Source organism: Pipra filicauda, unplaced genomic scaffold, assembly GCF_003945595.2.
Source record: "Pipra filicauda isolate LSUMZ 115617 unplaced genomic scaffold, ASM394559v2 scaffold157_size4220110_pilon, whole genome shotgun sequence".
NCBI lineage: Eukaryota > Metazoa > Chordata > Aves > Passeriformes > Pipridae > Pipra > Pipra filicauda.
Window position 1 is genome coordinate 2,601,941 of NW_024104073.1, and position 26,009 is coordinate 2,627,949.

At 36.1% G+C, this 26,009-nt stretch overlaps 1 long non-coding RNA gene across 2 annotated transcripts; it reads left to right on the forward strand.

Annotated features, from left to right (window-relative positions):
- Positions 1–464: 464 nt before the first annotated feature.
- On the forward strand, positions 465–22,483 carry LOC113994050. Of its 2 annotated transcripts, XR_005562746.1 has the most exons (4): positions 465–620; positions 5,971–6,183; positions 17,734–18,382; positions 21,797–22,483. It is a non-coding gene; the product is annotated as an uncharacterized LOC113994050 (long non-coding RNA). The 2 variants fall into 2 exon arrangements; XR_005562745.1 differs by lacking the exon at positions 465–620 and having other exon boundaries at positions 5,686–6,183.
- Positions 22,484–26,009: the final 3,526 nt, after the last annotated feature.

Below are 26,009 nucleotides of genomic sequence, written 5' to 3' on the forward strand. Positions count from 1 at the left end.
TTAGAATAGTAAAGATAGCACCAAACCAAAACATTTTAGGTCCTTAAATTCTGGATCTTAGTTTTACAATATGAGATGGATTATTCTTGGTTGGTGGGGGGTTTTTTGTTTGCTTGTTTTTTGTTGTTTATTTGTTTTGTTTTGTTTGTTTTGGTTTTGGTTTTGTGGGGTTTTGTGGGTTTGTTTGCTTTTTTAAATCTCATTTAAACTCTTGATGTTTAAACTATGAGTAAAGCCTAGCAAGTCATAGCCATATTTTGCCTAATTGCATTTAATATTGTGCATTGGGATTTGTTCAATCTTAGTAATTGAGTATAAAGCTTGATAAAATTAACGTGGAAGCTCTCTGGCAGTCAGAATCTGACTTTATAATTGTTTGTGCATACCTGCTTAGAGCCTTTAAAAATGCTGTCAAGCAGTACCTTTACATGGATATGTTCCCTTTTTGCTCTCTTCTAGTTTGCAAGTACAGCTTCCAAAGTAATTTTGCTTGTTCCAGTTGTGCCAGTGAAACAATCTCTAAAAGGTGACACAAGCTCGACACTTCTTTTCTTCAGGAAGCACATTCAATCATCCTAGCTTTTTTCTCTTCAAAGAAGTCATAGTTAGGCTACTTCCAGGTAAGTTTGTCTTTGCCCATAAGTTTGTATGGCTATCAGGATGTGACCCAAACTGCATAGGTCTCAGTTCTACCTCAGTTCTGAGACCTCCACCATTATCATCACTTCTCAGTACCCCGTGCTCACAAGAACATGGAAGATGGACACTGGTCTCTCTACCCTGTAGCCAGGTTTTGCAAGAGCAACAACAAGGCTCAGTTATTGACTGTCACCCAGACCATCTGTACCCAACAGAGCTCCCTGCAGGGTGAAATTCTTTGTTTTAAAGCAATGTATCTAAAGATGATCTATCATCATTAATTGACACACTACACTTAGATTCACATCTTGGCTTTGTCCTTTGCAATCTGCCTTCTAGAACACCGAAAATTTCTACTTTTCTGTTTTTCCTTTGTTAACCACCTTACATTAGGGAAACTACAAGCAGTAGGAAACATGGATATGCCTATTGAAATGGGGGCAAAATATAGTTCAGGCATTTTCACAGTAAAGACATTTTTAGTAGTTGCAGTCGAGGAAAAAATCAACTAAAATGAAAATGTGGATGCTTCCCTAATAAAAACTCATGGGTGGGTTTCATTTATGATCGTATTACAATGGCATGATCTCAGACTCTCTCATCAATTTATAAATAGTGAAAAAAATCAATAAATAGTAATTTATTAATTTTTTCATTAAGTCAATGTGTTGGTGTAGAAATATGGCAGATCCCCAGGTATTCAAATGCTGCCTATGGTTTGCCCTTCTCTGAGATCCTCTTTCGCCTTTGTCAAATTTTAAAATGGTTTCAAAGATGAAGATCAAATGGGAAGAGAATAAGGTTTTTAACAAGGCAGTAATTTTTAACTATCAAAATTCTTTTCATTCTCTACAGATACATATCAAGTAAGACCGGATTTGTAAATTCAGGCCATGGTATCAAACACACACCCACACACAAAAATTGCTTTTGACAACATTATTATTTTGTACTGATTGGATCATTAAACAGTCTTTTACAGAAACTTTACAAATTTAAGTCCAAACATATCTTTTAGAGAATATAAGTCTTACAACATGACAGACAGAAGTGAATCAAAGCACACTTTCTCTTAGGTCGGTGAGCAGAGGAGGCATATAGAGAAAAGGAAAGAGAGAAAAAGTTTCTTTAAACAAGTGCATGCAAAGAACTAGAAAGTACTTTGATACTACTTTTTCCCCGAATAAAAATGTGCTCTCTTTTATGAAGGATGAAGCTGTAACTCAGTATCTCTGTGCTTCTGAGCGTGTTAATCCTATACAAACGATGAGTATGGAGCAGTAGCAATGAAATCTTACAACTCTTTCATTTGTTAAGACATGGAATCCTATTTTTAACATATGACATGAAAGATAAATTGCTATGAAATACCAAAGAATATAAGAACTAGAAGCCAGAAAATGAGTTGTAGACTTTGAAAATATATCATATTGTGGCAAAATGACCCAAATATTGCAGTTTTTATGAGGGTGCTCGCTCGCCTTCTGACCTTTTTTCTAGATTTGTATTTGGAACTAGAAGGATATATTTCCCCTTTTGGAAATCTCTTTAAGAAGGCCTGTGGACAACATGTGTTGGATCAAAAGTTTCAGAACTTTAAGGTCTTTCAAAGCCTTTTTTTTTTTTTTTATATTGCAGTTCTTTTCATTACAACACATTTTCATGATGGTTGGGTGAACTGTTTGGGAAAAAATGTGAACCTGCCAGAGTTCATTGGTTAAAAAATCTGAACCAAAGTGAAGTACATATTTTTAATAGTATTTCTCTATTTCTGTTTTAGAAGCTCAGAAGCACGAGTGGTTTGTGATTTTATCGTGTGTGTGTTTTTGTGCTTTTGTGCCTTACACATAAAGACAATGTTTGACTATGGAATAATTAGCCTGAAGCTGACACTCCCTTTAATATCTTGGTCACTAGGCAGAATGTGACTATACCAAAGCCACAGAAGCTCTTTCTGGATATTAAATGAATTTTTGTATTCTTAGTTTATTCGTAATTTTGTACTATATTTGCCCACACTGTAGTATCATATAACTATATGTATACAGCAAGTGGAAAGTATAATATATCAACTTAATAAATATTTATTGTATATGCACAGCACAAGTCCGGAAGACAGGGTGCAAGTAGAATCCTCTATTCACGTGTGCACGTGGTCTTTTATCATCTCAGGAGGGGAAAGGGCCAGAACATAGGGTGGAGCATGAGACAGACAAGCGGGGGGACAAACCAGGATAGGGACATGGGCAAAAGGGGGAGGAGCAGGGGAAGCAGGGAGCAGGCAAACTCATGGCAAGCCTGGGCATGTCCATGCTGTGCACTGTGTAGTGTGAATACAATGAAACCACATAATAACAGTAAAGTCCATATAATAACTGTAAGGTCCATATAATAAAATCCTGTCAATTACTGTATGTTTTTCTCCACGCCTGGAACTATTCCCATCACAATCAACTGTTCTTCATGTTCCATGGGGGTAAGGAAAGAAGGAAGTGCTGCTTTTGCATTAAAAAAATAATTAAAGTAATGGGGAAAAATTTCTTACTGGAAGAACAGTTGCTCAGTGAAGTTGAGGAAGGCCTTGAATTGACTATTTTTTAAAAATATTAGACAAATGTCTGCCAATGACACTCTGTGTAACTGATCCCTTAGAGAGCAGAGGGATAGATTAGATGACAATCTTAAGGTCCATTCCAACACAACATCTCCATGAAGTTCTGACTGAAAAAAGCCCAACACAAATATTTATCAGACTTTTTTTCTGTTCACATAGTTGGTTACTTTATGATTCTATGAAAGCAGTGAACTGGAAGGAACTGACAGCAAATGTTTTAATTTGGCAGTTTAGGGGGAAGAAAATCTTTGCACTGATTTTGATGTCTGTTGCTGGCAAAAAAATACGATCGAAAAGCTGCCAAAATGTCTTTGAGACAAATTAAGCCAAATAATTGTCTTTCAATGTGAGACATATGATTAGGTCTACAGCCAATCTGTGAATTCTTTACTTGTATCTTTTGCATTACCACCTTGAAAATCTATTTTGATATATGTATACACAGTGACAGAGAGGCAGACATGCACACCCACTTTCTTTAAGCAGTCAAACTGAGCAAAATGTGACTAAAATTTTATTATGCTGGTGCATAAAAATGCAAAGAGTTACAGATAGCATAATTTACAGAAAACCAAGATGGGGACAATCATATTATTATTTATTAGATGCATTTAACTACCTCCAGTTGATAGTTAAAACTGTACTCACGCAGAATTATCTGATTGCCATTACTCGAAGATGACATGGCACTTACCTCTGAAATCAGGAACTGCACATCAAGTGATCAGAGAAAAGTTGAAAAATACCAGCCCCTGTTTTCAGCAGAAACAGCCTGTAGACAAAGGCTTGGCAGCTTCAGCTACAGGGTGATTTCAACCACTTTATTTCCAGCACTTCTAAGGGTGATGAAGAGTCAGACTTGTAGGCAGCTTGCGCTCTCCAAAATGGAAAGGGATTCTTCATCACCTTGCACACATCAGGCAGAAGAAAAGCTTATATCCAATGTACAATCATAATAGCCAGGAAAAATATCGCCATAGCTGCTGGCTGATGTTCTCTGCAACAGTCAGAGAGATGAACTTTCAGCTCACTTGCATGAGGTTAAGGACATTCAAACCACTGGTAAGACAAGACTTGAGTGTCACACTGGGTGATACCTAAGTGGACTGAAATCCCAAACATAAAACCAATGCGAAAAACACCGCAAGCATCCCCCATACCCCCTTGCTCCCCAGCCTGACCTCTTAGTTCTCGTTTCCCAGAAAATGAATCCAACTTTTCTTAGAGAACAAGTTTTGAAAAATTATGGCTCTTTCAGACTCTGTTATTAAGAAATATGATGTCACAGATTGTGGCTGGAAAACAGATATCTATAGCTATTTTTTCTTAAGGCTTAAAGGTGTCAGGAAGTGATCCAAGTTACTTTAAGTATTACAGTAATGCCTTAATCACTTGCACTTCTTTTCTTCCTACCATCATAAGCAGCAAAACCAAAAATGGGCATACCTCAAATTTCTCCTGAGAATCTCACAAAATTCTTTCAACATACTTATCATTTTTTAAAATATAAAATATTTATATTTCAATGTTTTAGTGCTTCCCCTGCTTCTCCTTTTAGCATCCTTTTACCTAACTTGTTTGCAAAATTGTAACTTTATGAACATGCATTTGTTTTGCCTTTGACTATCTTCCAGTTTTGATTAATACTTTTCTGTCTTAGAGCAGTTATTTAGGCAAGCAGTTACTTTAAACTCCTGAGTTTCAAGTATAAATTTATTGGGTGTCATAACGTGTTTGCACTTAAGAAATGCAATGAAGTATGAATTAACCTTATTATTTGGGCAACTAATAACTGTTAGATCATCTGTTAATCTTTCTTTATTCTAAAAAAAAGAGTACAATTATATTTAAAGTATAGCAATATCAAGCATGTTATTATTAGACAGGATACTAACTGATACAGTTCAGTTATCCTGTAGACAACTGTCATTGCACACAAGTAGCTTTGAAATCTCCTCAGAATCCTTTTCTTCTGCAAGCTTTGCCAGGAACAATAAGAATTAAGTGTGCTGAAACTTAATATTTTGGAACTGTGCTGATGTGGGCGTAAAGCAAAAGCAAGAGGTTTTCAACAAATTCAGGACAAGTAGTTTGCATACAAATGAACAATTTGTTCTTGAAAATGTTCTTTCCGTCTTGTTTTTCTATTAAGCGTAGTCAGGGACAATTGTTGTTATAAATTTTTATGATTATCGTGAAAACTTTGTCAGTGAAAACCAGTGAGAACTTACTGTGGGAGGATTTCAACCCTTCCAACTTTCTGGTCAACATCCGGTAGCAACTGAAAAAATAACCCCAAAAAATTAACTCCCACACTTTCATACACTGTATGGCAAAGGACAACAGGGTTTTTGGGATCTCACACTGCAGTCTTACTCATAGTACTAGTAATGAGCCCTATGTGGCAGAACTTTCAGACTCAAAAATTTAGTAAGCTTCACTAAGTGCCTATGTCTACATGTAGAAAAAAGAACAAATTTTAAAATGAGTCTCCAGCATATGACTTTATAGTGCTCCTAGCAATTTCAGATATTTTGGAATGCCCTCACAGAGGAAATGATTTTTAATTCAGGCTGCAGTTTCATCTCCACTTATGCTAGTCTTTTGCACTATCAAGTACTAATTTGATTTTGTTCAGACATGGATATGCCATTGCATTGCTGCTGAACTGGTCAAAAATGCAATATAGAATTTATATCAGCTTTCTTCTCTTACAGGGGTTTTATGTCAGCTGTAGGAGGAAAAATGACATCTGATCCCACAAAAAGCTGGTAGTACAAACACAGGAGTGGCTGTGGCATTTCCAGTCCTATAGCAAGAGCTATGAAGCAAGATTTACTGTATTGTCAAGCCATGACCTGAGGGTTTGAAGGAGCTTGGTTAGAAGATTCATATTGTCACATAATAGGATCTGTTGAATGAGATGAAAGGTTGGTATTTCACACAATAATTTGCAAACCTTCATTTGAAAGCCAATAGGTTTTGGTTTTCTTTTCTTTTTCTTTTTTTTTTTTCCTTGGTGAAAATGGGTTCTGTGCATTTTTTGCCTCCAAATTTCAATAGATTATTTGCAAATGATACCTCAAAAATTTCTGGACAACATGTGATATGTCCTTTTCTAAGAAAACAACAACAAACTAACTCATGCTAAACTTCTTCCTAGTATGTCTACAAAAAGAATGTAAAAAACTTTATCTTCAAGGTAAATTTTAGTGAAATAAGAATTATAAATAATGACAGATCTATGTTTCATATAAAAACAATTGAAACTAGGAGCTGTAGTCAGATATTTCCCACCTTTACAAATGGCATAGTTCTGCTTCAAGATAAAAGTGGATCTCAGAAAAGGATATTCAAGTAGGAAAAATAATTTAATGATTCAGTCAGGTCCAGATAAAAAGAAGGTTGTTTCTAATTAAAAAACTCATTCTATCTTTCAAGATTGACTCTTGTCTAGCACTGAATGTTCCCCCAGTCCTGTTTACTGTTAGATGCTACCAGATTACTACAGAAGTACCAGACAGATACTGTTAAAATCATTAATGTGTATGAAAAATTTCTAGGAGATTTTACCTCTATGGTATTTTTTATTATTTTTTTCAAATTTCATTTTATTTCTCCATTTTGGTAAGGCATTTAGGTGAAGTATCAGGACTGTAACAGAGTCAATAACCCCTTTTTTATTTCTCCCCTTCCCAGTAAAGTAATTTTTATGAGCAAAAATCTATCATATTTGACATGGAAAATGTGACTGGTATCAAGTGACAGGGTATCAAATCTTCTCCCTTCCTTATCTATACTTGATCTTCTCTCTCCATTTGCTTTATTTACAATGTAAGATGTAAGTACATATTTTGGGAGACAAATTCTTGGAGATACTATATAAAAATTGATGTTTTGACTAAATTCATTACTCAGAAATATTTCTTTGGCTTAGCAATTTTTAACAAAAATTATTAACAGTTTTACCGGGTGTACTATTACGGCCATGTCACAGTACACAGTCAGACATTCAAAAGCAGATCCCCACTCTCAGATGTTATTGTTTTTTTTTTCTGTAAGTCAACACTTCCATTAAAAAATACTATTTTTTAAAATATGTATGGGGGTTTCCACCACGTTTTGAAGATTTACAGAGTTAGGCATGCTCGCAAGTTGCAAACCTTAGGACTGAGGGATATCACCAAATACAAACCAAATAAGCTTCCCAGATCAAGCCTTAAACTAAATAGTGGTGCAACAAGAAGCCAACGCAGTCTTTAGAAAAGTCACATGCAGCAGTCTGACTGTCTAATAAGCTGCCTGGCTGGCCAAGAATACCACTAGGAAAAAAAAATCACACTTCAAAGAATCAGGAGGATGTCTTCAACAAGTCAGAAATTGGTTTTTGACCTTTCTGACTCATGTAAGCTTTCAGGATTCCCACCTGTGGTTTCTTTTCTAAATGATTTGATGATAAAAAGATAATATTTTTTCTCCTTTTGAATGGAAGAAACTCCTCCCTTTTTGTATTGGCAGTAACACTGCTGAAGCCAGCTCTGTCCAGTATTGCCTTTTCAGAGGTAGAAACAAGAACTATCTCTGGTACATTTCTCTGCTACATTTCTCTGCATTGCATTTCCTACAATATTAACAGCCTGAGTAATAGAAATCTTAACTGTAATTGTGCATGAATATATAGTAACTGTAAAATGAACATTACAACCAATTTGAAATTTTTTTTTTTTTGGTACAAGATAAATTCAGCATGAGTGATGATTTGCTTTTCAAAGAAATAAGACGTGCAGTTAAAAATTCAGCATTGACTAAAGTCAATGTTATCAAAAGGCAGATTAAAGATTGGATATTGCCATATTCCACAGCTGGGACAGAGGCCTGATTTTCGAAAGTACTGTTAGTCATGTCCCTTTGAAATGGGCACTACCACTCCGAAAAAAAAAAGAAAAATAATCCCAAATATCTGTCCAGCCTCAAAATCTTGGATTTAGATCATTTAGGAGTTTATTTTTTCTTTAATGCAAAATGCCAATAAAAGCAAAACTCAAGAATCGCCATCATTGTACTCTGTTTCTAATTATATGGAACATGCTAACTGAATCTTCAAGAAATACTAAGGTATTCTGAGCAAAACCTATGTGGTGTTGAGGTCAGAGGATCTGCATATGCTTAAGATACTTAACACTTCACAAGAATAAACATCTGGAAGTGTCCTGCTGTAGAATTAGATTAAAGTATAAATTGGAAAGAAAATGTAAGTAATAAGAAACACCAGAATTTGGACTCATTTGGAACAAAATGACTGAACAAAATGTTGGAATCCATAACTGAGATAAAACTAGAGGGGAACTTGCTAAAACTCCCCCTCGGATGCTAAGCATTTTTTTTTCCCACAATCCTTCATTTTTATTGAGAACAAGATAACTTTCTCCCTCAATTCGTGATCTCCTGGCAAATAATCAAAAAGATTACAACTTCTTTCTGTTTTTAACTTTCATCCTGCTGAGAAACTCTGAAACACTTTCAGCAGGTCGTCCAGACAGTTCTAGTCATTATGTATAAGAAGAAGTGTTCTTGAAGTAGTATGTATGAGAAATAGAAAACAATTTTGATGGTAGGAGCTTAAAAATCATACACAATACTGCTGAAAGTGCAAAACAATGTAGTTAGTGAGAAAATTTATGAAGCTGTGAAAGCAGAATAAAAAACTCAGTCGTTGATTCCAGATAGTACTTTGTCCTTTTTTTCTAATAATTCCACTGCTTAACAATGTAAATAATGTTTCTGTGTACTGTAAAGCTGTATATTTTCTTGCATTTTCCTACTACTTTCCTAGAAGACTGCTGTCTCCTTCTACCTGTTGTATCTATGGGGGAAGTTTCTTTGTGGTAGCATTGCCCAGTACATCTCCTGTGATGCAACAACACATGCATAGGTCTGCCCTTCTTTACTTTTTCTATTTTGCCCCAGACTTAGATTTCTTACCAAAAGCTTCAGCACAGCCTGCCCCTCTATTTTTAGGTATAGTGACCTTGCTAATAGTTAAGAAGATTCTGAAAGATGTCAGTGGGATATTTTTACTGTGGATTGAAGATTCACCAAGATCATTCTGGCTGCAAGGATTTTTAGGGGGGAATTTACTGGCTAGTTAGGATACAAATGCAAGGAAAAGTTAAAATGAATTTGAGAAATGTAGGATGAAGAAGACAATTTTCATAACTGGACCCTTTTTAACCTCTTTTTTGCAGCATTTTATTTATATTTTGTAAGGTGCTTTTGAGGAAATTTTATTTTTTGTCCAGAGCAGTAATATGCAAAAACTTCAATTTTCCTGAAAAGAAAATCAAATACTTTTCTAAACTGCAGTGATCAACTTCTATCAACTTTCTATTAATAACAAAATATTTAGAGCAGGATCAAAAATTTTTAAATTGAATATGGCTCCAGAATATTTCATATATTTAAAATGCCACCCCCTATTCAGTGCTTATGACTGTGGCACAGTATAGCACAAGTAACTTCAATGTATTGTGGATAAGCCCAAATACAGCTCCCTGTGTAGTCCACAGAAAAACTCCCACTTACATTACTGAGAGCAGAAGCAGGTGGCAATAGCTGATGTGTCATTAGATTTATCTTCTGCAGCCTAGGACCACTTCTGTGTGGCATGGTTCATTGCAAGTTACAACATAAATTATGAATCCAGGAGAAACTGGTTGCAAGTTGCAATTACTGGAATTTGTGTTCTGCTTCTTGTTCTTTCTTTTAACTGCTGACATTGGGTTAACAGTAAAAATAATGTTTAATATCCCATCTCCCTGTACTCGTTTTACCAGTATTCCCTCCTCTATTGCACAGAAACTTTCTGCTGCCCCTACCCTCCGCACTGTAATAACCTAAAACGTAAAAATTAGATTCTCCTTTCCTCAGTCTTCTCATGTGCTCAGTTGCTGAGTTTTGTTACCCAGCGGTTGAATTCAGCCCTAGAGCTGGCCAAGTTCAGTGCAGAATAAAGTGATTTCCATGTTGCTCTCTCTGCAACTCGCTGTGACAATAATGAAGCATAGGTCAGTATGGTTTTCAGAGAGCTGAAAAAATGCATCAAAATCTGTTCTCATTAAGCAAAATTCCCAACGAAATTCAAAGCACAATTAATGACCACAGAACTTTGCCAAAAGCAGTAACCACTGCACTAAATGAGACAGTGCTGATTATGCAAATAAACAACCACCCTGGAAAGCTTGTCTATTGTCTAAAACAATGCATTTTTAAGATTATTTATGTTACGATACTGATCAGAAGTGGAGCCTTATTATGCTAGATCCTATATGAACACAAATTACAGGATTGCACTGTAATTTGATACAAGATTCAATGAGCAATAAACCACAGAAAGAGATCTCAGGTCTGAGGCATTTTTGTGCATACCCAGTTTATTCATTATCTAACAATATTTATAGTTATTACAATTTTGTCTTTAGTAATCGAAAGACTGCTTGAAACTGAAAATAGCTAACTCAATCCAGGCAATTAAATTAAAAGCTTTGCCATGTGAAAGCTCTTGGTACTGAAAGCATATTTATTTTATTAAGGAAAACATGAACTTTTTATTGGACTGCCCAAGTAGGGAATATAGCATGTTTCAATGGATTACACTCTCCCAGCAAAGTCTTCAGCAAAACTAGAAAATCTTGCACAAAACCTTCAATTGTTAGTTATACATTACTGCAATGTGCACAGAGATTACAGATACAGTGTCTCAAAAGACATCCCACTGAAGAAGCTATAAGGCGGGAGAGCACTGAAGTTTCACCTTGGAAAGAAAGATTTAACTCTTATTATTTATAAAAAGCCAGTGCAAAAGCCACTTCTGAGTGTCAATCTATTTTGTCTTCTCCTGGTTTGCATATCTACATATTTGCTTCTTTTAAAAATCATTTCTGTCTCCTTTGTGCCTGGGAAACAAAAAAGAAACATGAAGGGGACATGGTTTACTGTTTATGTAACAGAAACATTTAAATTGTCTAAGTTCAAACTGTTGTTTCATGCACAAACCTGAAAAAAACTATTTAGGAAACTATATTCCTGAGATGCAAAATGCTTGCAGTTCAGTCCCGAGATGAAGTCCACACCAATGACAGAAACAGACAACGAAGCTGCCAGTAAGAAATACAACACTTGAATGATACTCTTCACAAGAGTAGGTTACACAAAAGGATCTTCGATCAGAAGAATAATGGTAAAAAATGATAGCTTCCCTTTAAATGCTATGGACCAGCAGGTCTGACCCTTAGTATATATAGTGAGCTCTGTGTTGTTGGAATCTTAAATTTTATGGCAATACAATGAACTAGACTGAAATACTGTAACAGGCCTTGAGCTTTCCTTCTAAAGCGTCCATATGCTCTGACTAGACTGACTGTGCTGCACTCTGTCCAGTGATGGTGAATACTCATTGCACAGTACATTTTTGTTTTGTATAGCACTCCAATATTTTACCCAACAACACTGTACACCTGAAAGGCCAGAGAACAGATTGGAGTTTCTCCCATGAAATATTTGTTTCACATCTTCCTTTTTTCCAGGTGTTTTTATCTTTTTGTCAGTGAATATGATAAATGTATTTGGAGCTTAAAGTACTTTTCATTCCTCTCTCATTTCTTTGGGTTCTATAGCCATAGGCAGCAAGAAATTGGGGAATTCTGTATAGGGACAAAAAAGCCCCCAGAGGAATTAATTTTTCAAAGGATTCACTTAGTGAATGACTGTCCAGCAAAAATATTGCAGTCTAATAATCTGCTATTGTCTATAAATTTGGAATTTAAAACTCTTTTCAATTGATTTTTTTCTTTTGAAAGTCACTGAGATATTGTTCTGGTTTTCCTGTTCCAGAAAAGGACCACTTTTTTAGCTGTTTTGGGGTAAATTTCCCAAACAATTCATGACAGGTATATATATTAACCCAAACAACAAAATTTTATATTATTTCATGAAGATTATGTCCATAAGGAAGTAAAGTATGGAAACATATCTTGAAAGTTCCACCTTTCCCTTCTATGTTAAGCACGATTTTGGAAATGTAGCCCAGAATATTCTTTCAAAGGAAGGAAACAACATATACCATGTTTTCCCCCATAATAAAAGAATAAAGTTCTAAAGCTTCTCAAAAATTGTGAACAGATGATGATACCTGTCTGCCTTTGCCTGCCACAGGTTACTGTTCTACATAAGCAGCATATCATCTTTTGCCCTTAGTGAACACTGCATTACAGCTGACCATTCCCTGCATGACCAATTATCCTACTACTGTGTGAAAACAAAATTAAAGTAAATCCAAACAGTATTAGAGGTTTGTGTATTTTTACAGAAAACAAAGCTGATTTGACTTTCTCAGCTGAAATTGTAACCAATAACTATACAGTATAATATTGTTTACCACAGGTTTGGCCATTACATTAAGCTTGCTTTTCAATGGATTAGCTAAATGGCCAGCCATAGATTAAGTTTATGAATTCAGTCCCTTAACTTGTTTAGAAAGGACTGGAAAAAATGTCAGGATTTTTCTCTATAATAGTACCTCTTTAATATAAAAGCCTACTACAAGTTATGAAAACACACACTGTGGACTGTACTGACATTCTGCTTGCTAGGTCTGTTTTTATGGGTGTGGTAGGGAGGGGCTGTGTGCAAAAAGAAGGCACTGGAATAATTTCCTGCATGGCTGACTATTTCCTATGTCTCCTAATTCAATGACACTCTTAAGTTCTGTCCAGAGGGCTTTGTTGAAGTCCTAAGACAACTACTTGAAAATCTATGGGTAGCAAATGTGACTCTTGAAGCTTTTTTAGCACTTGTTGACTAAGTACTTTTTCACTGCTTCTGAAATAATATAGCCCATGTTATGGATAACTTAAAGTTTCCAGAGTTCATGCATAAATTATTTTCAATAGCACAGAGTTACAAAGGATAGTGATAAGGTAAATATTACACTTTTGCAATTATTAATTTTGAAAAAGGGTTTATCCAGAGAGAGAAGGGAGGAATTCTTAAGGAAATGGATCACTTGGGACCACCTTTTCTTAAGCAAATGTCAGTGAAGGAAAAGGTTCGATGTCCAACCCTGGAAGAGAAGGGTCAACTTAGGTCTTGCACATACTACTGTAAAGCTGGAAACAGTCCAACCAAACCAAAGCACCTGATGGTAGGTACAGCAATGCCCAAATTTTTAATGGAATCATACATGCATACATGCAGCACCACCACAAATCAAAAAGTGTATCATGTTATGAAGCCGGTAGGTTTAATGCTACCTCAGAGTTTGTGATTTGGACACTACCTGCAGTGAAATCAAACCTCCAACTGATACAAAAGATCTATATCCTTTTGCAATAGTCTTTATCCATTTGCTTGAAGAATTCTTTCACACAAGTCTCTAGAAAAGGGAGCGAATACCTTATTCATATGTCACACTGTATCTTTAGCTAAAATGCTTACTGCTGGTGTATTCCTGCTTCATTTTGCATAAACTGACATCATATACTGAAAGAGAAAGAGGGCCAATGTGCCTCTCAGAAATCAAGTAGTCATGAGACTTTACCTGCCACTACAGATATGCACATACATACACATTTACACACATGCACACACACATACGCGCACACACACTCATGCAAAAAATAGGAAAAACGACTCAGCAATTGCAAGAGTCGCAATTTACCATGGAAGCCTCTACTTAATATTCCGCTTGATCTGCCAAGTTTATAGCCTGGCAAATCTGAATACAAATGTCGATGCAAATGAGGATTCATTATTCTTACATCGTCTTTGTGTTGAAGCTTAATGTAACTTGGTTCCTGTGGTTGCTCAGGGAATGTAGATTGCAAGACAGGAGGGAAAAAAAACCTCGACAGAAACCAGACAAGCAAACAGGGAAAAGAAAAGTAACAGAAATGGGAATAAATGAAAAAAAATATGCTAAGGTTTCAGACTAGCAAAACATCAAACTAGTGCATTACATTCTCCCCCTATTTTCTCATATAAGGTACATTTGCTTACCATTATCAGCATAGAAGGAGTTAACTAACCAAGACCATTCTCCACAGAGTCAAAACATAACAATCCTCCTTTTACTGATTATACAATATTGTGCCCATTGTAAAGTCAGTGCCCCATTTATCTGAAAATTTTAACATTCTTTTATAATAACAGAGCTCATCGGCTGGTAGAACCTGTACATTTAGATCTGTAAGAAGATTATAAATGAATTTAAAACCACCCCACCATTTCTGCTTCTTTCATTGCAAATTACTGCTGAATAATTCAGAAACACGTTAAGAAAACTACAGTTCGATTAATAAACTATACAATGAAAATCACAATAGTTTAAATCATACATTTATTGTCCCATTTATAGCCCATCACAAGCAAGGGTTGAAAAGCACCAAATTAGAGAAAACATGAAATGCTGCAAAATTATAATTAGATCCTCAGTGCCACAGTACATTGTTCTGATGAATCTTTTGTATGGCTAGCTTATTCTTACATATAAATACCTTCTCAGTAAATAAAAATGTACTGTAGGCTTGACTTTTAGAGAAGCTGTAAAGCTTAGCATATGCGATGATCCCAAAGTCAATGCTGTAAGGCTTGCTTCTTCATCCATAAATAAAGCACATTTGCATCCATTCAGTCAAATTAGCTCCATATAAAAAGGTGGTTATAATTAGCTCCTCTTTCAGGTTCACGGTTAAAACTCAAGCGTGCTTGCCGTCTTGATTAAATCCACCATCGTCTTCCAATAGCTAGTGCTAATTCTTCCAAGGAAATATTCAGTTGAGGTGTTATTTTATTCTGCACTGCTGTTAGTTGTCTAATTTACGCCAAGTCCCTGCAGTGCTTTCCTTAAGCCATCCTCTTTGTCTTGCCTTTGAAATTTACCAAATCTTACAAGAAATCAATACTTAATTGATTATTCACTTTTCTGCAGCTTCAAACAGCAAGCACGCATAAGATCCTGGAGTAGTCACCCGATTTCCAATGCAGGAGGTTGCTTGGTGGCAGGGATCTGCAAGTATCCAACAGCAGGCATTCCACAGAGCTGTGCAGTGGCGTACAGTGCCAGCATCCAATAAAGAAAACGAAGATACTCTAACGAAGCAGGAAAAGTTCCCATGTGAGACAGATCCATATCAATGCTTTAAATAAAAAGCGGAGGCACTGGCTTTCAGATAGAAGAGCACCATTCTCTTTGCAGCTATCCCTCTGTTTTTTGCTTACCCTTTTCTTCCTATGGCACTGAAGTGGAATATCCAAAGTGCCACCGAACTCACAGAACTCCACGCTGGAACGGGGGTGAGGCTTGTGTTGTACCTCTGGCATAGAATAAGGATGGTAAGCACGTAACATTACGAAATGTAGGACAAATTCAGGCGAGAGAGAGAGAGGGAGAGCAAGAGACAGATGGCGGATCTGGCTGGGAGCCAAAGCCAGTGAAATGAATTACATTGCTGAATAACTGTACACCATTGATTCTGCCACTTGTTGCTGCATGGCAAAAAAGGGCCCTGACGTTGGCAGGAATCTCCTCGCGTGTCACACATGCCACAGACAACTTTTCACATGTAACTCGCTGCACCGACACACACGCGCTATGGCAGGGAATGTCGTGTGTGTGTGTGTGTGTGTGTGTGTGTGTGTGTTTCTGTGTGTGTGTGTATGAAAGTGAGTGCGTGTGCATGAGGGAGAAGAAGAGAGAAAGCCAGAGTGCGTGTGGGGGGTGTGTGGGTATGTGCCTGCATGCGTGGTGTGTGTGCCTGTGCGCGCGCGCGCGCGTGGAGGGGAAAACAATCGCTGCAATCCAGCCATTTTGTTTAATGAAGAATGGAAGGCTGGCATTCAGAGACGTGGTTATGTGCCGCATATTAATGTGTGCTCTGTAGACATCCTCCCCCTTTTTAGATGAGTGGCACAGGAATGAAGCCCTCTATAGAGCAGCCACTGCGGGAGCAGGAGCTCGCAAGGTAACATATCATCGTGGAACCTACGGATGTGGCACCCGCCGCTCTGCAGAAGAACAAGTTGCTGTCTGACAAGGAGGAAAACCTGGTCCCACGGTTATGATATTTGGGTGCTTTGGAAAAGATAGCCGGAGTTGAAGCAGATTGTTCAATAAATGCTTCATACCCAGGATGAAGGGAGACATTATGGGATGCCCAGGGGGCTTTGGAAATCAAATACAATGTTTGAGTAGCACAATTTGAGGTACATTATAAAAAAGCAATTTGAATTGCCAATGAGGCGACACATATCTGCATGCTAATTAGACCTGTGTCAAGCTTAGTCTGCGGGGTTGTGTTGATGGCTAGGAATGCGCTTGTAACTCTGCTGAGAGATTGTTTCTGCATAAATTATCAGCTTTGTCCTACTGATCATTTTCTACAAACAAACATGAAATGTAAGATCAAAAGGCAATTCTGAAATTAAAATTATTGATTGATAAAGCCTAGATTTCAGAATCTAATTAGAGGAGGCACAAACAAAAGCTGATATTATTACAGATTGTGCCTGAGCTAGCAGCCAGATTGTGCAAGGCTTGTAATTTATCTTTGTTTATGCAGCCAGGATATTAAAAATGTAATTAAAATGGTAAAATGATCTGATCAGAAATAGCCACCTAGTGGCAAGTATATTATTTTAAATAGATTATAAAAACATTGATCTGCTCAAATAAAAGGTTTTTTTCATGACAAACATAGCGGCTCATTGAAACTTGCTGAGCAATTTGTCTTTTGCTAATAAGTTGTCTTTTGTGTTTTGTTCCATAGATAAGCAGCATCATTTATAACCCTCATTTGCACACTAATAAACATTCTGTTATTACAGGTGGTGTTGGGAGCATCTTTCATAAATTATGGCATATGAAAATGGAAGACACGAATAAACCCTTTTCTAGACATGCACTATATACATTTTGTAAAATTAGAATATTCATCTGACAGCAGCAGCAGAAGTTACTTATTAAGTCACTCTACAGCTCTATTTAAGCTGTGAAATGGTAGAAACACTATTGATATGTAGTTCAGCTTCTTGTCTATCGTGGTTACTTAAAAATGCTATACAAAACACAGAAGGCCTAATTTACTAAGTTTATGCAGATTCAATTACTAAATTTCATGGTAATAAAGACACCTTTGTGATATATATATTATTTTTTACCCTCATTTAGAAGCTTTCTGGAGTTTCCAAGTGGATTAAGTATTTTAATAACAGACTGTTTAATTGGACACAATACAGAAATTAGTTTTGAAATTTCTCTTCTGTCATGAGCTATGGACAGTAAAACAGCCAAAGAATTCTCTGTCATATATTAATGAAGCTAGATTGCAAAAAAAAAAACAGACTATAAACAGTTTCTCAAGAAAATATACCCAGAAGCTTGTAAGTTCATGAGCGGGGCTTAACTCATGTATTTCTTTTTGTTTCAGATTTCCACATGAAACCGCTATGGAAATACTCAATTCCTTTTAAAGAAATTCACAATTTAGGGTCCTGTCAGCAGCTCTGGGGTCTTTTGTTAGGTGCACTTAAAATGCCAGATTAAATATTAATATGTGGTTAGAGTTGTGCTATTTTGCAAGCCCTGAAACCCTATTAGTAAATCATGATCTAGTGACTGATGCAAGAAATTTCAAGGCACCAAGAGTGCAGATTGCCCATCAATCTGATGGATCACTAATTTTTAGTAAATCAGGCCCTTGGACTTTTCGCTGTAAGCAGATGTATGTTTCATTGTGACGGGAAAAGCAGTCCAACTAACAGAGCAATTTTCTGCACTGAATGTGTATCGTAACAGGCAGAGTTGTTTTGCATAATCAGTAAGTGATTTGAACACAAGTGTTCATTTAGCCGGCTCTGCATAACTGATGCCGTTCTTGAAAAAAACCCCACATTTTGAACTAGAAGAGAAATTTGTATTGTTTTCGTAGAGTAGTACTAGGATTTCAAAATGGATCCTCAATGTGGTAGAGCTCCAGAAAGATGCTGAAGAGGAATGCCCAGGGAGAAGTAGAGTGGAGTATTTCCAGCCAGCCTAAGGAGCTGCATCCCTTCAACAGGCTTCATCATTCACTGACAGTAAGTCATACATGCAAGGATGAGGAAATATCAGGAAGTATCCTGAAGGATCTTGCAGAAGAAAACGGAACCCAAAAGAAGGAATGGGAAACAATCTGGGTGAAAATACTGAAAATACTATCAGATAATAAGCTGCTGATATAGAGAAGACAGATCCTTCCTAACATATGGTACAGTTAGATAGATGGCTGAGTTCCAGCCTTCCCAACCTCTTCAGGAAAAAGAAACCACCTCTGAAACCAAATCACACAGTCTTTATTGGCAATCTTTATTTCATACAGATGTATCTTGACTTCTAGTTCCTTATAATATGGATTTAAACGTCTGACTTAGGTATTTGCTAATTATAAAAAGTTTCATGTGTGCAGATACTAGCATAACATATATTGCCTTCCAATTCATATCTGTCCTTTTTGCTTTCTTAGCTTCTCTCACTCTCACTTTTTAGCAGTCTGCTGACAGTGGTATGAAAATCAGCATTAGAAAGAGACCTCTTCACACCTCTTCTGCCAGTGCTGCTTGACTGACACTGAGAAGTACAGGTCTGAAAGACTGATAAGTCTTGCCTTTATCTGTATCTTTCTCAGGTCACCCTCTTCAAAACCCCTATACAGACTGCTTAAAAGAAACCCCCCTAATCTTAATCTAAAATAAAATTCAATTAATAAAGTCAAGTTTTATTCTTTAGCTGAAGTCACAACTATAAGCCTTTACAATCAATATATTGAAAGTACAACATATATGTTTTTAAAAATAATTACAGTGTAATTCAAGGCTTTCCCAGCATGATGAACAGCCTATGAAAAAGAGACAAGGTAGTACTATTTTTGCACCAGTTGGCCATTTTTACTGCTTTCAAATACTAATTTTTTTTTTCTATTTAAAGAAAGTGGTCCAAATCAATAGGCCTTCTAGTATTGACATTGTAAAGTAATATGCAGCAACACCAACCATCCTGAAACATTCCAGTGGGCTTTTAATGTGAGTGAGAGTCTGCTGGGAGCAGCCTCCCCAACTGAGGCTCGTGGAGGGTGTTCTAATTTCCACTAAGCTCTGATCAATGGGAATTTATTACCACTTAGACAAATAGAAAGCCAGACTCTGCAAAACTGAGCCACCTTAGATACATGGCCCACATCAGAAAGATACACGTATATTGAAAGTAAAGCAAAATAGTAAAATAATATGTGGATATCTTTTTTGACCTCCTTTTCCACAAAGCTAACGTTTTGCTACTACATCCTGTGAAAATACAAATGCTGACAGAAGAAAGCTTACATATACTTAATGGCCTTCCAGAGTAATGTATGTATTATTGTTTCTGGACTGTAGTTATTGTACTCTGTGTCATGCTCATATGTTTACCAAATGTCAGAAACCTCCTTTACAGGCTATTAATACTATTGTGGTCCCTCCAACATGCACACAAATACACCCACTCCTCTCACCACACACACTTTCTCACTGTCCATCAATATGTTGCAAAGTCTGTGTTTCATTACCATATCATATGGAGTATTGATTCTTGTTCCAAGCTAAATAATGTTGTTTTTTAAAAGATCTTTTAGCCTTTAAGTGGGGTTTGCTAACCGAACCACAGACTGGCAACAAAGATGTATTACAGTATTTGATACCATATATACTTTGGCAAACACCAAAACCAGTAACTTAGGCAGAAATTTCAATGCTTAATTCAAGTTTTACAAACAGGAAAATTGTGCACAAGATCCAGTTACATACATTCCATGTTTAAAAGGGAAACATTCCTAATAGACCTTTCAACATAATAAGATTCAGGCCTTAGCAGTAAAGAAAATGATTACCAGTTTTATTAGACTTCAACTAGTTTCCATACCAGATCTAAAAAGTCACCTTGCACCTATATAAAGAGGATTATTTATGTATTTATCTGTACATGTGTCCTCATCAGCCACTGTATACAATCATTTCACAGCATTCACATTCAGCACAAAAACATCAAGGCCTAAGTACAAATATTATTACTATAATGGGTTTTCATTTCTAGAGGTCATCAGGGGAAGGGATTAATTTTGCTTGCTTTATTGTACACACAGAACAGCACACAGGGTCATATTACAATGCCTTTATCTTGAAAATCACATTCAGCTGTAATGAGAAAAGCTCTTCTTAAAACAATTTTACAATTCTGGGTGTATTAGTTGTATTTTATTTCATTTCGATATTGCTTTCTTTTAGGCCCATTTATTTCAGATATCATTAATTGATTGTTAGTGATATTTACAATCATAATTTCAGGTCTCTTTTTTCATTGTTAAGAACACTTTGCTTTTCCTTTTTAAAATTTGGTAGCGATATGGAAACAGCTTGTATCTCTATGTTGCTGCAGACATTTTTTGAGAATTGTGTAGAAAACTTAAAATCCATTAACCATGACAAAAGTACTCCAAATAGATTGCATTTCCTTACAGTTTCTATATGTCATCAGAAAATAGTCTTTGGCCAATAATTTACAGACACAGCTTGCATTTTCCCCTTGCATCCTTGGAAAACATCTTGTTATGAGGTATTATTTAAATGAGACAACAGCATTCTTATCTATGCTGTACGAAACTGATATTCTGCTACACAAGGAACTTCATTTTTGCTCACATCAGACGATGTTGTAAAGCAGGCTTTGTATAGGCAAGGTCAAAGGTAGCAGGAAAGCGAACCCAAAAGGTTGTGTCACACAATGTCCACATATATACAGCTGCAAACAGTATCCATTTAATGCATATGAAATTAACAGTCACATTTTAGCCAGCAACAAATCATATATTTTTTTTTTTTAGTCCATTTTCAACCAGTTTCAAAGCTCTGTTAGTGAAAGTTCAACAGAAGGATGGTTGCAGATTCCCAGTAGGACAAGTCAACATAAGAAAAAGAGAAAATAAACTTTTAAATAAAATGTGGAAAAAACTGAGGTGAAAAACAGAACCAGAAACTGAATAGAACCATTGCAAATACTGGAGCTAAAATGAAGAAATGTTTAATGTCTATAGCATTTCCTATAAGCCTTACAGAGATTATTCATTTGCACAGGAAAAACTTGCCCTTCTTTTACTATAGCTGATAAAACCTAGATTTTGCTCAGGTTAGAAAACTTGTTTCCCCTAGGTCTCCTTGATAAGGATAAAAGAAGTAGAGTTTAGCCACTGGGAAAAAAGATTGACCAACCCGAAGAAGTTCCATGAATATTCTCAGTCTTAACATTAATATTCTTCTGATTTATTTTGTCTTGGCAAAGCAGCAATATCTGGAGACATCATGATTTCAGAGGCCAAGGCTATCCATAAACCTTACAAAAGCACTGGAGAAAAGCACAGAGCAATGACATTACAGGCAAGATAAAACACGTTTCCTTCCTAATGCACACTCTTTCTGGCTCTGCAGATTGGCGATGAATTCGTTCTCCCAGACACTGTCATTTTGGAGCACTGAAGACAGTTCTTGGCACTTGAGGAATACATGTGCAAGCATGCTGGCCACTGGAATTATGAGCACAACTGAAGGAATGATGTGTCCTTTCCCATTGTGGCAAAGATGTCTCAAGGACTCTATTGGCTCTTATGCATTGACACTATTTCTCACTCTGACAAAGATCCATCAAGCATAAATAATTTTTTGGCCACAATATAGCAAAATAAAAATCTTATTTCTATGTGAGACTACACATTGTATAAGAGACACACAGATATGTACCTCAGGGGTACCTGCTTTCAGTTGTAACTGTAGTTTATTCAGAACTTGCAGCTTACATACTTGTCTCAATGATTTTTAGAAAATATATATAATAAAAATTTGTTGTGGAGCGATATAGGTTTAAGACTTGTATGTTCCTGTGCAGAAGGAAAAGATAATAAATAATTGCATTCTGCATTCATATAAAACAATGTCAAAGGCCCAAATTCTGTCTAAACTCTCACAGACTTCCTGATATGAAAGTAAATTGTATTAACCCATTGTAAAAACTGTATGAACTGTACTTAACTTCTCCAAACAAACATATTTAGCATCAAGAGAAGAAACAAATACTGATAAACTAGAAATAATTAATAAATGAAACTTTTTTGCAGAATATACAATTTCTTTTGCTGGAGTGTTTATACACAATCACACACACATGCAAAGAGACAGCATCTATATGATCCTTACCTTTCCTGTTGCTTAAAATGTTCTTTAAAATTCAAGTATTTCTGAACAATCCATAATCAAAAACATTTAAGATGCTAGTTGAAACAGAAGAAGAAATACAATATAAGGAACTGAAGGAAGTCCAGAGGGTTTTTTTCTTTTAATATTTGTCTTTAAATATATTATTTTTCCAAGCCAAGGGGATTAGATTCCAGTCTTCTGCACACTGAAAAGAGCCACTTCAAATTTAAAAGATCTGATCCCATTTGACTCTCTGGGTACCCTGGCACCTGTCCTCAGCATCACAGTGAGATCCCAGACACCATCACGCCAACTCACAGAAGACAACTCCTACAGGCTGGAGGCTACCTGTTCCCCAGTTGTTGATTCTTTTAAGCCAGGACCTTACTCTTCCCGCTCCAGATGGTTATTGTTCTTGGATGAGTTGAATTGTGCACTTTGTTAAGTAGGAACTCTACACTTACTGGGACTGGAAGTGACATTTTAACGAAAAATGTTTTTATGATCAAAATAAGCTCCTGACCAGTTCTATTAAAACGCAGTCTTACGCAAGGAAGTCAATACAATGCAAGGCTGTGAGAATACACAAAGACCCAACAACCCCCAGACTTGCTGGTTTAGACTTCATTGTGATTACTCAGGAAGAGACATGAAGGCCAGCTGACACAATCCCACACTTACTACTAAACTCTTTCACCTTCCAGAACATGGAGGCTGCACTCAAAGTGTCTGTTCAAGATTTTCTATTGCTCACATTAACTCCTGAGCTACTAGGAATAAGCCAGCCAAAGACTAGCTGGCACAGGCCCAAGTTATGCTGAGGAACACACTAACACTTGAACAGTAGAAAGAGTAGTATTCCAGAGATGAGGAATATTCCGAGTCTTAGTTTAATTTTAGGCTATACATTTAGCCTGTAAGTCTTTCCATTAATGAAAATGAGCTTTGCACTAGGTCCTTAGAGGGCCAGTGACATTTGAAGGATGGGAGAGGGATACAATCAATTTAAATATGCATTTGCAAATTTACAAAATATTATAAACATGTAAGGTAGTTCATCTATCTTCATCAGGCTCTAAAGCTGTAAATACCAGATGTCATTTATAGATTAAATGATTTTCCTAAATCTAATTTTATATTAATACAAACCATTTGTCAATTCAACATAAAGGCTTCTATTTTAAACATTCAAAAGTCATGGAATGCAAATGTTAGGGTTATCCCAGTGATTCATTGCACAAAACATAAATTAAGGTATAAACTGAAGAGAAAAAATAGTTTGCCTGAGAGGTGTTGAAGCAGATCTGTTACTGACCTGCTCATGGCATTTTCACCTCTGCTTATTTTTTAAGATTTGTCCTTCTGGGGAAAAACCTCTCAAAACTCCTGTTTCAATAGCCTGATTTCCTATAGATGCAAAAATTTAACTGACGGTAAACAAAAATTCAGTATGCGTGAGGCAGCTTTGACATGTGAATTCATAAGAAAAAGAAATCTGCAATTTTAGAGGGACATTTTCTCTTCCTGCTTACCTTCAATAGTGATAATTTCAAAATCATAGAATGGTTAAACACTATATGCCTTTATCTTCATTATCACTTACAGCCCAATCCTTTCAAAAGATCTTCAAAGTAATTGGCCAAGATAATGGGTGTGTCAACAAGTATTTAAAGAAATTGAAGGAAAATGTATCATCTTTAGATAAAAAGAAAGTCTTAAAAAGTAGTAAACACTTGGCTGATTCATTTTTCACCATGCTACAAGAGGATAAGATATCATAGAAGGTAATATTATCAAAACAAATTCGAACTCTTGTATTTGATGCTACTGTTTTCAAACTTTATAATGTCATTAAGCCATTTGACTTTAATAAAATGTGCAAATCTAAAAATATAACTGTTTAAGAGCAGGGTTTTGGCAACATTTATGTCTCAGAATCCCTAATTTTGAGGTCCCGAAGGAATTGTCAATACAACTAGCAATTAAAAAGGAATAACTCAGTTCAAAGTGACCTTTGTCATGTCCAGTCTGCATATTTGGAGTTTGACTAAGACAACTGAATTGTTAGGCAAAAAGCAACCAAGGACATCTCTGTCTCTGCCCCTGAGGCCATCGTGGGTAGTCAGCTCCATAGAGTTAAATACAGGAACCCTCTTGACTACCAGGATTTTCCCTCTTTGCTAGTCAGCATCAGCACTACAAGAACTCACTCCTCTTGAGAATGAGTTCTGACTTTGAAACCAGCCTAAAATAATTTCTTTTTTTTTAATTTTAAGATGAAGGAGTTATATGATTATCTATTTATGAATACAGGCTCGATACATGCAGAGAGCAATGCCAGTAACACTCTCTCTACATAGAATTCTTCTGTTTTAGTATGCAGTGGCAGAAGAGTTCTATTATAGCAGCTCCTTGACTTAAGTAAGCTATTCCAGTGAACAGAATCCCTATTTTCTCAAGTTTGCCAACTTAGTTATGACAGAAGAAGGAACACAATACAGGTAAATGTAAAGTGAAGACAGGACAAAAGGCAGAACCGACAACAGAGGAACCCTCATAAACATCCACGAGAGAGACCCTCTGAGCTAAGCTTTGACTGCAATAGAGCTGGAGTTATGAACAAATTATGCATTTCTTAGTTTCGTGTGTACATGGAAACATATTTTTAACATTTACATTACTTGATGACAGGTATCAAACTGTCACTGAAATTTGGAGCTAAAACTCTTGTTTATTCTTACTGAGGCTGTAGTTTGAAGAGATAATTTTGTCTACTTTCTGATAAATATGATAAGCATTATTTCTCAAAAGAAATTCATATTGCTTCCTTTTTAGTATTAGCATATTCCAACATTTGGAGTACTTACAGAGGGCTTACATGTCAGTAATGCATGCGTCCAAGACATAGGTTATTCTGTTTATTTTTTAAAATATGAAGCAAAGCATAACCAGATTTTCATGGCATAGATGTTTATCATGTGGGATTTCTCCACAGATCATGAAATGTAAAAATCCCCCCAACCAAAACCTCAACATATAAGCAAGAGACTGGAGAGGCATCTGAATATTTCTGCCTTGAAGAAGGAATATGTTGTATCACATACCCTCATATATGATCTATTTACTGTGTATGAAAACTCTTTGATTTTTAAAATATCTATATTAAAATATAAAAAATTTTACATACGAGAGGAGATTCCAGTTTGAAATGAAGGTCTAAACCAGCACCTGCTTTAAAGAATTATATAAATACCTTTATATTTTCATTCATTAAAGTATCAGAACAGGAGATAATAAAATCTCATTAATGTACAATGCTTCATATTGCATCTCAAATGACTTTCACAGCAAGAAACTTGCCCTGCTCCTATCCAAGCATATATGATAATACTAAGTAGAAGGACGTACAAAATCAAATAGTTTCTACCACATCATTACATAATTTATTCTC